The sequence below is a fragment of the Marmota flaviventris genome, chromosome 9 (genome assembly GCF_047511675.1).
Source record: "Marmota flaviventris isolate mMarFla1 chromosome 9, mMarFla1.hap1, whole genome shotgun sequence".
Taxonomy (NCBI): domain Eukaryota; kingdom Metazoa; phylum Chordata; class Mammalia; order Rodentia; family Sciuridae; genus Marmota; species Marmota flaviventris.
In genome coordinates this window covers 64255176-64266274 of record NC_092506.1, presented here as the reverse complement: position 1 = coordinate 64266274, position 11099 = coordinate 64255176, and the positions used below count along the sequence as shown (strand labels likewise).

At 54.1% G+C, this 11099-nt stretch overlaps 2 non-coding genes across 2 annotated transcripts; one reads left to right on the top strand and one right to left on the bottom strand.

The window, feature by feature from the left end:
• The first annotated feature begins 10312 nt into the window (after positions 1–10312).
• Positions 10313–10384, top strand: Trnap-ugg (transfer RNA proline (anticodon UGG)). The gene has a single exon. It is a non-coding gene; the product is annotated as a tRNA-Pro (tRNA).
• Positions 10385–10613: 229 nt separating this feature from the next.
• Trnap-agg (transfer RNA proline (anticodon AGG)) lies at positions 10614–10685 on the bottom strand. The gene has a single exon. It is a non-coding gene; the product is annotated as a tRNA-Pro (tRNA).
• Positions 10686–11099: the final 414 nt, after the last annotated feature.

The window sequence follows — 11099 nt, the reverse complement described above, 5'->3', positions numbered from 1 at the left end:
TAATGGCTCACTTTTGTTACTTCTCAAACCACTCCCTCTGGCATTTTGCCAAGCACCATCCAGACTTGTTTATGAACTTTAACATTCCCCTGACAAAATGCCAGGTGTTATTTTGACTTGTTTACAGACTCTAACACACAGCAGGCCAAAGAAATGGGACTCTATCCTGGGAGAAGTGGAAGTTTGTCATTCTCGAGGATCCCATGGTGGAGCCCCAGAGGGCTGAGCTGGGAGAAGGGCTTGGCCACGGGGCGAGGGAATCTGACAGAGTCCTGGGGCTGTGTGGCTGTGGGCCAGTGCAGGTCTCCCTCGCGGCTTCCATTTCCCCACTGGTAGTGGGGCTGGGCTCAGCGGTCACCAGGCCCTTCCAGCACTGATCTTCCCTGACAGAAAGATGTGAGACCAGAGCTGAAGCAGGGAGGGCTGGGGAGGCCCAAACAGCTCCGTCCATCCCCACAGCTGCTCCTGTCAGTGCATGTGAAGGCCGGCCCCAGAGACCAGAGGGATGCCGCTCCAGGTGTGCAGGGTGGGACAGGGGACTGGGAACTCCAGGGTCCCTGGAGGCAGCCTGGAGGCTGCAGCTCCTCCAGGCTTACGCCTTGTGCCAGATCCAGTAGGGGCTTCCCTTTCAGTCTACAGAGCTGCAGAAAACCCTCCAGACTGAGCCCCAGCCAGGAGGCCCTCCTGTGCCGCAGGCCTGAGGGCCGGGGTCCGTGTAGCTGCAGAAAACAACGCAGTGCTGGCTCCTCTGCAGGCCCAGGCCTGGTCCATCTTCCCCGAGATTCAGACACTGGGCCTGTCCAATTGTCATGTTGGTCAGCCAGTAGGATGAGGGAGTTGCTAGGAATGGACTCTGTTCTTTGAGCTGACATTTACTTACTGTGACTGTGTTTCCACCCCCTGTAACCTGGGAATAGCAATTCCTGTCCCTTGTGCAGCTGTTGTGAGGCTTAGATGATATGATGCATCATGCTTAGCAAGTAGGCCTGGTATAGCCAACGCTCTCAAAACGGCAGCCATCACTCCAGCAACCCAGACTGGGCCTTCTAGGATGGGCAGAGGACAGCACCAGGGAGATGTACAGGGAGAGGTGGTGAATCCCAGGAAGTCAAGGGAGAAAGAGAAAACCCCTTACTTTGGGGTGGAGGCACCTTGCCTCCTGAATCCCTTCCCATTTGGGCTTTGGGTCCTGCCTGAGTTTCCCCAACTCCTGTTTCCATGTGGGACATCTGCTTCTGCTCACAGGAGCCACCAGGCACGATGGGGCAGGAGCAGATTCCAGCTCCATCACCTGCCCATGGTGTGGTCTTGGGCCTTAGTTTCCCCACCTGCCAAATGGGAATAATGCCATCCGCTAAATTCAGATAGGAACGGACTCAGATGAGGTGATGGAGGTGAAGGTGTGTACACAGGTAATGGGATTAGGGCCTGAGAGTTAGGGGAGAGCAGGTGGGAGGCCTCAACATCACTGCTGTAGAGAGGGGAGAATGATGTGCCATTGCCCACATACAGAGCATGAGACAAGGCATCTGCCAGTTGCAGGCTCAGCCCCAGGAGGGCCCCCACACCCCTCAGGGCGAGCATGAGTGTGGCCGCCATCTCATTTGAGAGGTGTCATTCGGGCAAGTGCCCAACAGAGCCCAGCAGAGCCTCAGAAGAACCCCCGTCTCCAGCCAAGCCACACAACTCTACCAGCAGGTCCCCCAGTGTCCGTCACAGACCCATTTCCTCAGGCTGGATGCTCAGCCAGCAGGGAGGCTCATTTACCCTCCTTGTCCAGAGGAGTCAGGTTGTATTTTGAAAGGACGAGAGACAGACAGATTTTGCTGGGTCCTGCCAGGCTCCCACCTTTTCAGCTCCCAATTTTCTTCTGAGGCCCTTTTTGCTCTTGCACAGGCACAGAGCCCAGTGAGAGTCTATGGTGTCTATGGTGCCCTGAGTCAGGTGGGATGGCACATGCCTGTAATCCCAGCTACTCAGGAGGCTGGGGCAGGAGGATCACAAGTTTGAGGCTAGACTCAGCAACTTAGTGAGCCCAACCTCAAAATAAAAAAATAAAAAGGGATGTGGGTGTAGCTGTAGCTTAGTTCAATTCCCAGTGCCGAAAAAGGAAAAAGAAAAAGGAGCCCTGATGCCAGGTTTCCATACCCCGCCCCTATTCACCCCCCAGATGATGCCCCTGTGTAGTGAACATCCTGTACAACTGGGCTCTGCCCATCCCTCTCTGCTACTCCCTTTCAGCTGGGAGGAGCTCTATCCCTGAGGCTCTTCAAAATTGTACAGGCAAGAGGTACCCTCTCCCCAGTACCAGAACCCTTTTCTTTCCCTCCAGGACCAGCCCAGAGCTCCTCCCCACTCTGTGTTGGGGTGCCCTATGGAGCCTGGGCAGAGGGAAGGACCATGCCCAAGTTTCTGGACCTTCCAGAATTTTCCAGTTTAGCTTCTGCCTTCTGGATCCACACTCCAACTCTGATGGGGCACCAGAGCTCCCTCTCTTCCTGCGGATGGGGCTTAGCAGCCCTTACCCCTAGTGGTCTCTTCTTTGAAGGCCTCTCTATATTCCTGACAGAGATGGCACAGTCTGTCCTCTCCAGCCGCCATGCTGATCTGGTTCTATAGGTGCCCACTGGAAATTTGTCACCCCAGGACAAAGTTGGAGCTCATTACTCTGTCCCCAAGGCCCTCATGCTGGGCTCTGTGTTTTCTTCCAGCCTTACCCCAAAGCCCTCCCCTTTTTCTTCTGGGCTCCAGTCAGGTGGAGCCTTCAAGTCCCAGGAGGCTATGGATGCCACATGGGTGGCATTCAGCCCTCCTGTTGCTCCCCTCACTCAGCAGATCCCAGCACTTTACCCAGAGTCTTCACAGCCATTAGCTCTTTCAAATCTCACTACAGCCCTGTGAGGGGAAGAGCCACAGGGCTGAGATTTCACATGTGTGCCACCAACTTTGACATCTGGCAATCTACCCTCTCAGAGATGCTGAATGAACCAAGGTTGGATATGACGGGTGGGTGGGCGAATGGGTGGATGGATACACTGGTGTCTTATCTATCTAGGCTACCGGAACAAAATACCACAGATTGGGTGACTTTGAAATAACAGAAATTTATTGCTTACAGTTCTGGAGGCTGGAAAGTCCGAGATCAAGGTGCAGACAGATTTAATATGTGGTGGGTCCCTTTTGGCTCATAGACAGCCATTTTTTTGCTGTGTCCTCAGATGGCAGGAGGAATGAGGGATCTCTCTGGAGTCCCTTTTATTTTTTTAGTGCTGGGAATTGAACCTAGGGGTGCTCAACCACTGAGCCACATCCTCAGCCCTTTTATTAAAAATTTTTTTGAGACGGGGTCTTGCTGATTTGCTGAGGCTGGCTTTGAACTTGTGATCCTCCTGCCTCAGCCTCCTGAGTCGCTGGGATTACAGGTGTCCACCATTCCTGGTTTGGGGGTTCCTTTTATAAGGTCATATAAGCTTCACTCTTATGACCTACTCATTTTTAAAAGCCCCCCCCCCACCACCACCACACACACTCTCCTGAGACCATCACACTGGGGAAGAGGTTTCAATATATGACTTTGGAGAGGACACATTTAGATCACAGCAGATGGACATAGGCGGAATGAATGGGTGACCTGATGGACAGGCAGGGCATGGATGCAGAGCAGGAAAAGTTGAATGTGCCAGAATCTGTGCAGCCCAGGGAATCCACTGAAGGGGGTGCTAGGGAAGCAGCCTGTGTTCTCTGGAGGACCAAGAGGGAAGGAAGAGACTCCAGGAGGGAACAGGGCTTGCTGGGAGGCAGCAGCAGCCGCAGACGCCCCTTTCTCCTGGTTAGTCAGGCAGTACTCAGCGATGATGAACTTGGCTTCCGCCAGGACTCCCCAAGCCACCCAGCAAACACCACACCACCCCTCTCTGCTCCCGCTGCCCACACCTGGCTCTGGGAGCCCTTTCCCGGGCAAAGGCTTGAGCTGCAGGTAAAGTATGGGGGCAGGAGGTGAGTCAGGCAGCCTACCCTGGCGGTGAGGGCTTAGCATCCTCCATCATGTGGGCCCAGATTTAGATTTCTGTGTTCTACCAACTTCTGCCATGAGGTAAGTCAGGGCTCTGGGTGGCAGGGAAGGGTAGTCTGAATATCCTTACTGAATAATCCTTGTCCAAGAGAGACAGAGACAGGTGGGCTGCGGAGCCTTGCCAGGAGAAGGGTGGGGAGGTGAAGAGTGACCAAGAGCTGGAGAGCAGAGGCATCTCTCAATCAGGGCTGACCCCACCCCCTCCCCTTCTCCAGCTTCTTCCCCAAGCTGGATATGAACCCGGGTAGGCCCATGTCTGTGTGTCTGTATGTGTGTACATATGAATTGGACCTGAGTAGGAAGCTTCAAAAAGTTAAAACTTATAAAAGGCTGGGTGCAGGGCCTGGCACTTGGTAAATTCCCTGTCAATACCAGCAGCCATTACAAAGGAAGAGAGTGAACGGGCTAGGACTCAGGCTAGGGGTTACCTCATAAGTCAGGCTGCCTGGGCTCATGGCCTGGCTCCTGGGACCACTGTCTAGGAGTTAGGATGATTAGAGGCAGCGGTTGCTGTGGGTCTCTGTCCACTCAGTTTTGGTCCTCAGAGGTAACAGCGTCTACAGGCCTGGTGAGCACCCTACCTCAGCGCCCCACACCCACGGTCCTCAAGGCACTTCACCCCCATGGACAGAACCCTCTTTGCTTCACAGGAAACATGCCTTAATGTTCTGTCCCCCAAACTCACCTGATCTATTCCTGCTTTTTGCACCACATCCCTGGACCCCATGGTAACTGTCCCCCTCCCTCCTCCCTAATGAGCACCTTCCCTCTTCAGTTACCCCCTCCCGTTCCCAGGGGACACATGCACTTGTCCCTTCCACTTGCTCCTGGCCCTGTCCATCCTAATCCCCAAAGAGATAATGACTCAGTAATCCACTTGTTAAAATCCCTTAAAGAACTTTTGAAATTCTTTTTCCAGAGTTACGCTTTGAAGATTTTGATCTTTCAGGATTTTAAAATTTAGGAAATTTGATCTTTGGGGATTTTGACATCCTGGATTGTGTTTGGGGGGATTACGGTCCAAACCCGCTCCTGCCACTCCCTGATGCTGCCACTGCTGCCCATGTAGCTTTGCAGGACTTTCAGCCTTGGTTTCCTGTTTCCCTTTGAACTGGAGGGAAGTGAGTTGTCCTTAGTGACCTTAGGGCCTCAGTGGGTCCTCTCCTTTGTTTTGAATGTCACCTGGGGCGGTACTCTCCTCTTCCCCAAATGAAGCAAGCCTCAGGCTGCCATCCAAGAGCTGTGGGCCAGAGCTCAAGGTGGGGACAGGGGAGGGGAGGGGCAGAGAAGGCTGCAGACCGGGTCTGGGGACTGGCCTCAGGCTGTGGGTCCTCAGTGCAATCCCTTCGGAGATTTCAGAGACAGCAACCTGACCCACTGTGTAGCATGCATATAGGGCCCCCGTTTACTCCCATGGTCACAGAATTCCTTGGACAGGGGCTCTACCTCACAGACAGGAAGACCCAGGTCCCATGGCAGGAGGGAGTCTGCCTAGATTCACAAGCTGGGCTGCACCTAAGGTGGAACTCAGAACTTGTGGGAATTCCATGACTTCACATTCCTTGTCACTGACTGACAGTACCCCCTGCACAGGATAGTCATTTGGTCCACCCCACGTGGTGCAGGCCTAGAAGGGTGCAGGGCCCCCGCATTCTCCCTGCTGACCTCAGTTGCAGTGGCACTGACAGCCCCTGAATGTCTCCCCTAGCAGCCAGGCTTGCAGCCTAAGATCCCACCATCGGAGCCCCCATATTTGGGTAAAGCATGTATCCAAGGGCCCTCGTGCTGAGAGGGACAGAAAGACAAGAATTACAGGCATGTGGTGTCCTCAGATTCCCAGAACAGCCGAGGAAGGAGCCTGGGGAGCAGTGAGGGGCTGTCAGGAGAGGCGCTTACTGGGATCACAGAGTGTGGGGCTGTCAGGCTGCAGACCTAGGCCTGCTTCCTGGACCCCAGTTGCCCTCCCCTGTCCCTCCATGCAGCCCCCCCTGCCACTCTCATGCATGGTCCTAGGAGGAGGAAGGCCTGGAGGGACAGGCCCAGCGATGAAGATAGGGTACAGGGTGCATGGGAACACCTGCCCCCACCGGGGCCACCTTTAGAGAGGGTGCCGCAGGCTGCCGCAGATTAATGGTGCAGAGGCCACTCATTTCCTCTGGCCTGGAAACAGGCTGCGCCACACAGCCCCCCATTGTTGGCCGCCCTTATCTCGGGAAGTTCTGCCTGCCCCATCCGGAAGAGGCAGCTCGGCCCCCATGCCCCTGGCTTCACCTTTCGTTGCCTCTGGGAAGTGGAGAGCTTGACAAGGCTCAGGTCATCCAGGCCCTCCCCCCAGGAGAAGCAACTGAGCGCCCAGGAGAGTTGAGTGGGGCAGGGCCCGGGCCTCAGCTGGGCTCAGGAGGGCAATCCTAGGAGGGTCAAGGACAACGTGATGGGGTAAGGCTAGGCAGGACAGGGAGATAGTGATAGGGCTGCACTCGGGGACCCCACTGGGACAGGACAGGGCAGGACAGGGCAGGCTGCCATCTTCCTCTGCTTAAACCTCTCCTTCAGGAAGGCTCACGGCTTTTGATTCCATTCTAGGATGCAGCTCAGGAACAAGCAGCTCCTCCAGGAGCCTTCCAGGACACCCCCCCAGGGGGCTCAGTCCCCAACACATCCCGTCTAGAGCTTGGGAGTACCCTGTGTGGGTGAAGGTCACCCACCAGACTGGACTGCTTTGATGGCAGAGACCCCTTGGCTGCAGGTCTCACCCCGCCCTTGCCCTTTCCAGCCTGGTAAGAAGAGGATCCACTGAAGCTGGCTACAGCTCCTCCCCTCCCCAACTTCTCCCACAGTCACCCGAGCCCCTCCCCACAGACCTTCCCTGTGATGGATCCAGCATCTCTCTTCCTCCTGCCCTCCTGCCACCATGCTTTTGAACAAGGACACCCCTCCACCCAGAATGCCCTTTGCACATCTCCCCTGGCTGAATCTCAGCCATGCATTAAGGATTCCGAGGTGCCAGCCCTCCTTGAGGCCCCTCTGTGCCCACACCATGCCAGGGGGTGCAGTAGATGCCACTCTTCTACCAGAGCAACTTTATTCCATAAACCGAGAAAAAGTTCTCAGCTCAAAAAAAAAAAAAAAGTTTCAGGGGCTGGGCTGTGGCTCAGTGGCAGGGCACTTGCCTGGCATGTGTGAGGCACTGGGTTCGATTCTCACACTGCATATAAATAAAAAGGTCCATGGACGACTTAAAAAAAGGTTCAAATCACTCATTTGGCCATCCTGATTCTTATCAGGTGAAGATACCAGCTCACAGAAGGTCTAGTAAACTAGGTTTTCATTTTCTTGGAGGAAGCTGTTGACAATTGCCAAGCAGGAGCCTCACCATTTCCCAAGGCCCAGAGGTCTTCCCATGGCATCTGCCCCTCAGGAAAAGTGGAGGACAGGGGAAAGGTGAGCATCAGGAAAGTAGGGGGTCCTGAGGGCAAGTGCAGAACCCTGTCTGCAGCTCCTCTGCTGGGCCTGTGTGTCTGAACCAGCACCAGGTTGGCCCCTGTGCCTCCCTCTCCTGTGTGAGTCCTTAGGACAGGAGCAGGGGCCTCTGGGGCTCCAGGCCTGACCCAACCCCAGCCCCTCCCTTCCTGGCTCCAGGAAGTCTGGAGCCCTGAGACTCCCAGGAAGGTCCCTGGCCTGGGCCTGCCAGGGCCTCTGTGGCTGAGACACAGGGCAGATCCAGGCCCTCCAAGCACCAGTCTTTCATGTGGTGGAGCCAGGGCAGCATGTGGAGATGGAGCAGAGCCAGGAGCAACCTTGGCGGTCATCTGGTTATTAGAGAGGCAGGTCCCAGAGACAGTCATGTCTTACCCAAGGATACACAGTACATTTGAGGACATACAGTGGACGACTCCATAAAGCAGGGAACTTTCATGTCAGTCCTCATCCTGATCCTCCCTGCAGGACCATGATATCAGAGGCAGGGATCATAGTCCCCACTTTACAAAATGGGAATGAATTTCCGTGTGAGGCAGTTATTTGCCCAGAGTCACAGGGTATACCCGCTGGCTATGAATATGGGTCTTTCCCAGTTCCCATTCACTCTTTCTCACTGCTGACCCATCAGCAAATTCTTTTCAGCACTTAGCTTAGCAGAGGACCCAGAGAGGAAATGGCCACACTCTGGCCTCTGGGGACTCCTTGTCTGTAGTGGCCAAGGAACGATAAGTACCTGTGAAGGAGACTGATACCTAAGAGGAATGGCTAGGGGCATGAGGGCTAGAGCAGTCAGTCTGAGAAGACTTCCTGCAGGAGGAAGCATTCCCAGAACTGCTGGAATGAGGGAATTAAAGAGAATGTTCAAAAGCAGGAACTGGGGAGGCTGGAGAGAAGGAGTTAGTGAACCAGAATGGCAGCACAGGCCTCATGGAGGAGGGGAAGCCTTTTTTTCAAAGGCTGTGTAGGGTGTGATGGAAAGAGGTCTTGCTGTGTGACCAGACAGACCCAGACGCTAGCAAAATCCCAGAGGGTAGAGGCTGGGTGCTCCTCACCCTGAATCTTCAGCTCCTAGCGTGGGGTCCTGCACCACAAGTCAACCATAAATGAATGACTCCAGTTCTGACAATGATTGGCTTATGTGCCATTGGGCAGCTGCTTCACTCAACTTCCTTATCTGTGAAGCGGGGATAGCTACAAAATACCCTTGAGCTGATTGTTTCAAGGATTCAGCAAGAAAACATCTGCAAGATGCCTTATATAGCGCTCAACACATGGTAAGGTGCTTAATATCTTCAGATATTTTTACTTTCCTTCATTCGCTCTTCTCACGTGCAACTTGAAAGTGCTTCAAAAACCACAGAAACACTGGCCCACTCTGTGAGCCCTTCTCAAGTGTGCAGACAGGAATGTACATAAAGTGGAGGCCTTGCTGGGACAGGCTGAAGTAATGTCATTTTCAGAAGTAGCAGAATGCAGCAGAGCCAGGAGTTATTTGGGGTTTGGTGACTCAGGGACAAATGAATCTTGGGAACTGCCCTTTTCTTTATAGATTGCTTTCACACAATTTCAAATATTTCTTGGATAACGTGAATATAAATATGATGTAAATATGTACATGGAAATGTATATAGGGGGACAGACAAGGCAAGCAGTGAGAGATGACTAACACCAGAATTTCAATCCCAGCTTTGCCATTCACAGCTGTGTGATCTTGAGTTAAGACACCAAACCTCTTTGATCCCTTTACTCACCTGTGACATGGGGATATTTCTTAACTTGAGGGGTTACTGGAGAATTAAACTGCTGCAGCTGCTGGTGGTGGTACTAGGTATTAACATCATCACCACCATCATCATCATCATCATTAATTTGTCTACAGCAAGCACTGTTCCATATCCTACTTCTATTTGGCTCCTGCCCCCATAGAGTTTCCAGTCTGGAGACTGGAGCTGGTTGTAGAGAAGAACGCAGGACCCCAGGGGAGGCTGGCGATTGCCCCGAGCTAAAGACAAAAGAGATAACTGTACTGGTGTCTAGGTGTAACATTCATTAACCCGAAATATGAAGAAAAATCCCAAAAGCCAGGTAGTCCGTGCGCACGCGATGTTACTCTTGCATCCAAATCTCCTGGCCCAGAGTCCCTTCGCCGAGCGGCCACCGGGTCACCACTATTTAGGGTTGTGGAAAGTCTCCGTGCTCAGTTGCTGCCCCTGCCACCCACCCGTGTAGCAGTGGGATGGTGCCGCCTCGGCCCCCTGGAGATGTCCTTCCTTGGACTGCCACCGTCCTTCCTGTGCTGCCCTCACCTAGACCCGGGACAGTCACATTTAGAGGCGGATGCATGGTACCCAATATTCTGCTTTAACTGATTAAGCACTTGCTAAATGCCAGGCCCCAGGCTAGGCAGACTGAGGCGGCTGAAGCTCCCCAGGGGCGACGCCCGCCGTCCGGAGTTGGGTGCTGAAGGCTAGAAGTCCGCAGCAGGGCACCTAAGCCAGCGGGAGGTCGAGGATCCGAGGAGGCGGCACGGGGGAGGAGGGAAAAAAGAGGAAAGAGCGTCTGTGGTCAGAAAAGGGTGCAGCGCTTCTGGGAGCAAACGCTAGGCGCAGGCAGTGGCCCGACGTCCCAGCTAAGTCCCACAAAGACCACAGCGGGTGGATCTCTTTTCCGTGAGCCTCCTGCTCTGCAAAGTTCCGCGTCCCCGCAAGCGCTTGTTAGTGGCTCACTCTAGTATACTCAAGAGAAGTGAATCACGCAGCTGGCTCGTTGGTCTAGGGGTATGATTCTCGGTTTGGGTCCGAGAGGTCCCGGGTTCAAATCCCGGACGAGCCCCTCTTTTTTTCAACTTTTTTGCTACTCCTGTACCTGTAATTTAATCACTAGGAAGACAGAATGGAAGCTCCAATTTTGAAAAACCCAGAACGCCGCTTAAAAACAAGTGAGAGTTTTCGCTCACTAGCTGCCATCTTAGGAATTCTTTCAGGTGAAAAATACTATCGGTTTTAAAGACTGGAGATCGGGAAGAAAACAGTTTGAGCAAGGAAAAAAAAATAAAAACCTAGGGCTCGTCCGGGATTTGAACCCGGGACCTCTCGCACCCTAAGCGAGAATCATACCCCTAGACCAACGAGCCGGCGGTAAGGAAGCTGCTCGGTTGTCTTTCTAAGTGAAAGGAACGGACTCTGCGCTTGCGCAGTCTTCCCTCAGTGTCTGATCTCGCGAGATCCTGTTGCAGCGTTGTCCCAGGGCCCGCCGAGCCGAGCCAACGACCTTAGATCTCCCAGCGGGAGCCGGAATGTCGACTCGCTTGTTGCCGGCGAGCTCTTGGTCTGTTCGCTGGCGAAAAACGGCAGCCACTCCACCGCGCATTAGGGAGATGCGGGGAACACGGGTTTCACTGGACCTGGGAGTTGGGGCTGGGTCTCCGAGAGGCGGTGCAGGAGGCGTTCTCCCTGAGCCCTGGGGTCAGGCTCCTTGATGCCTTCAAGTTCTGGGCGCCACCGCCACCGCCACCGCCACCGCGGTAGTTGTGACTGCGCCGCCTGGA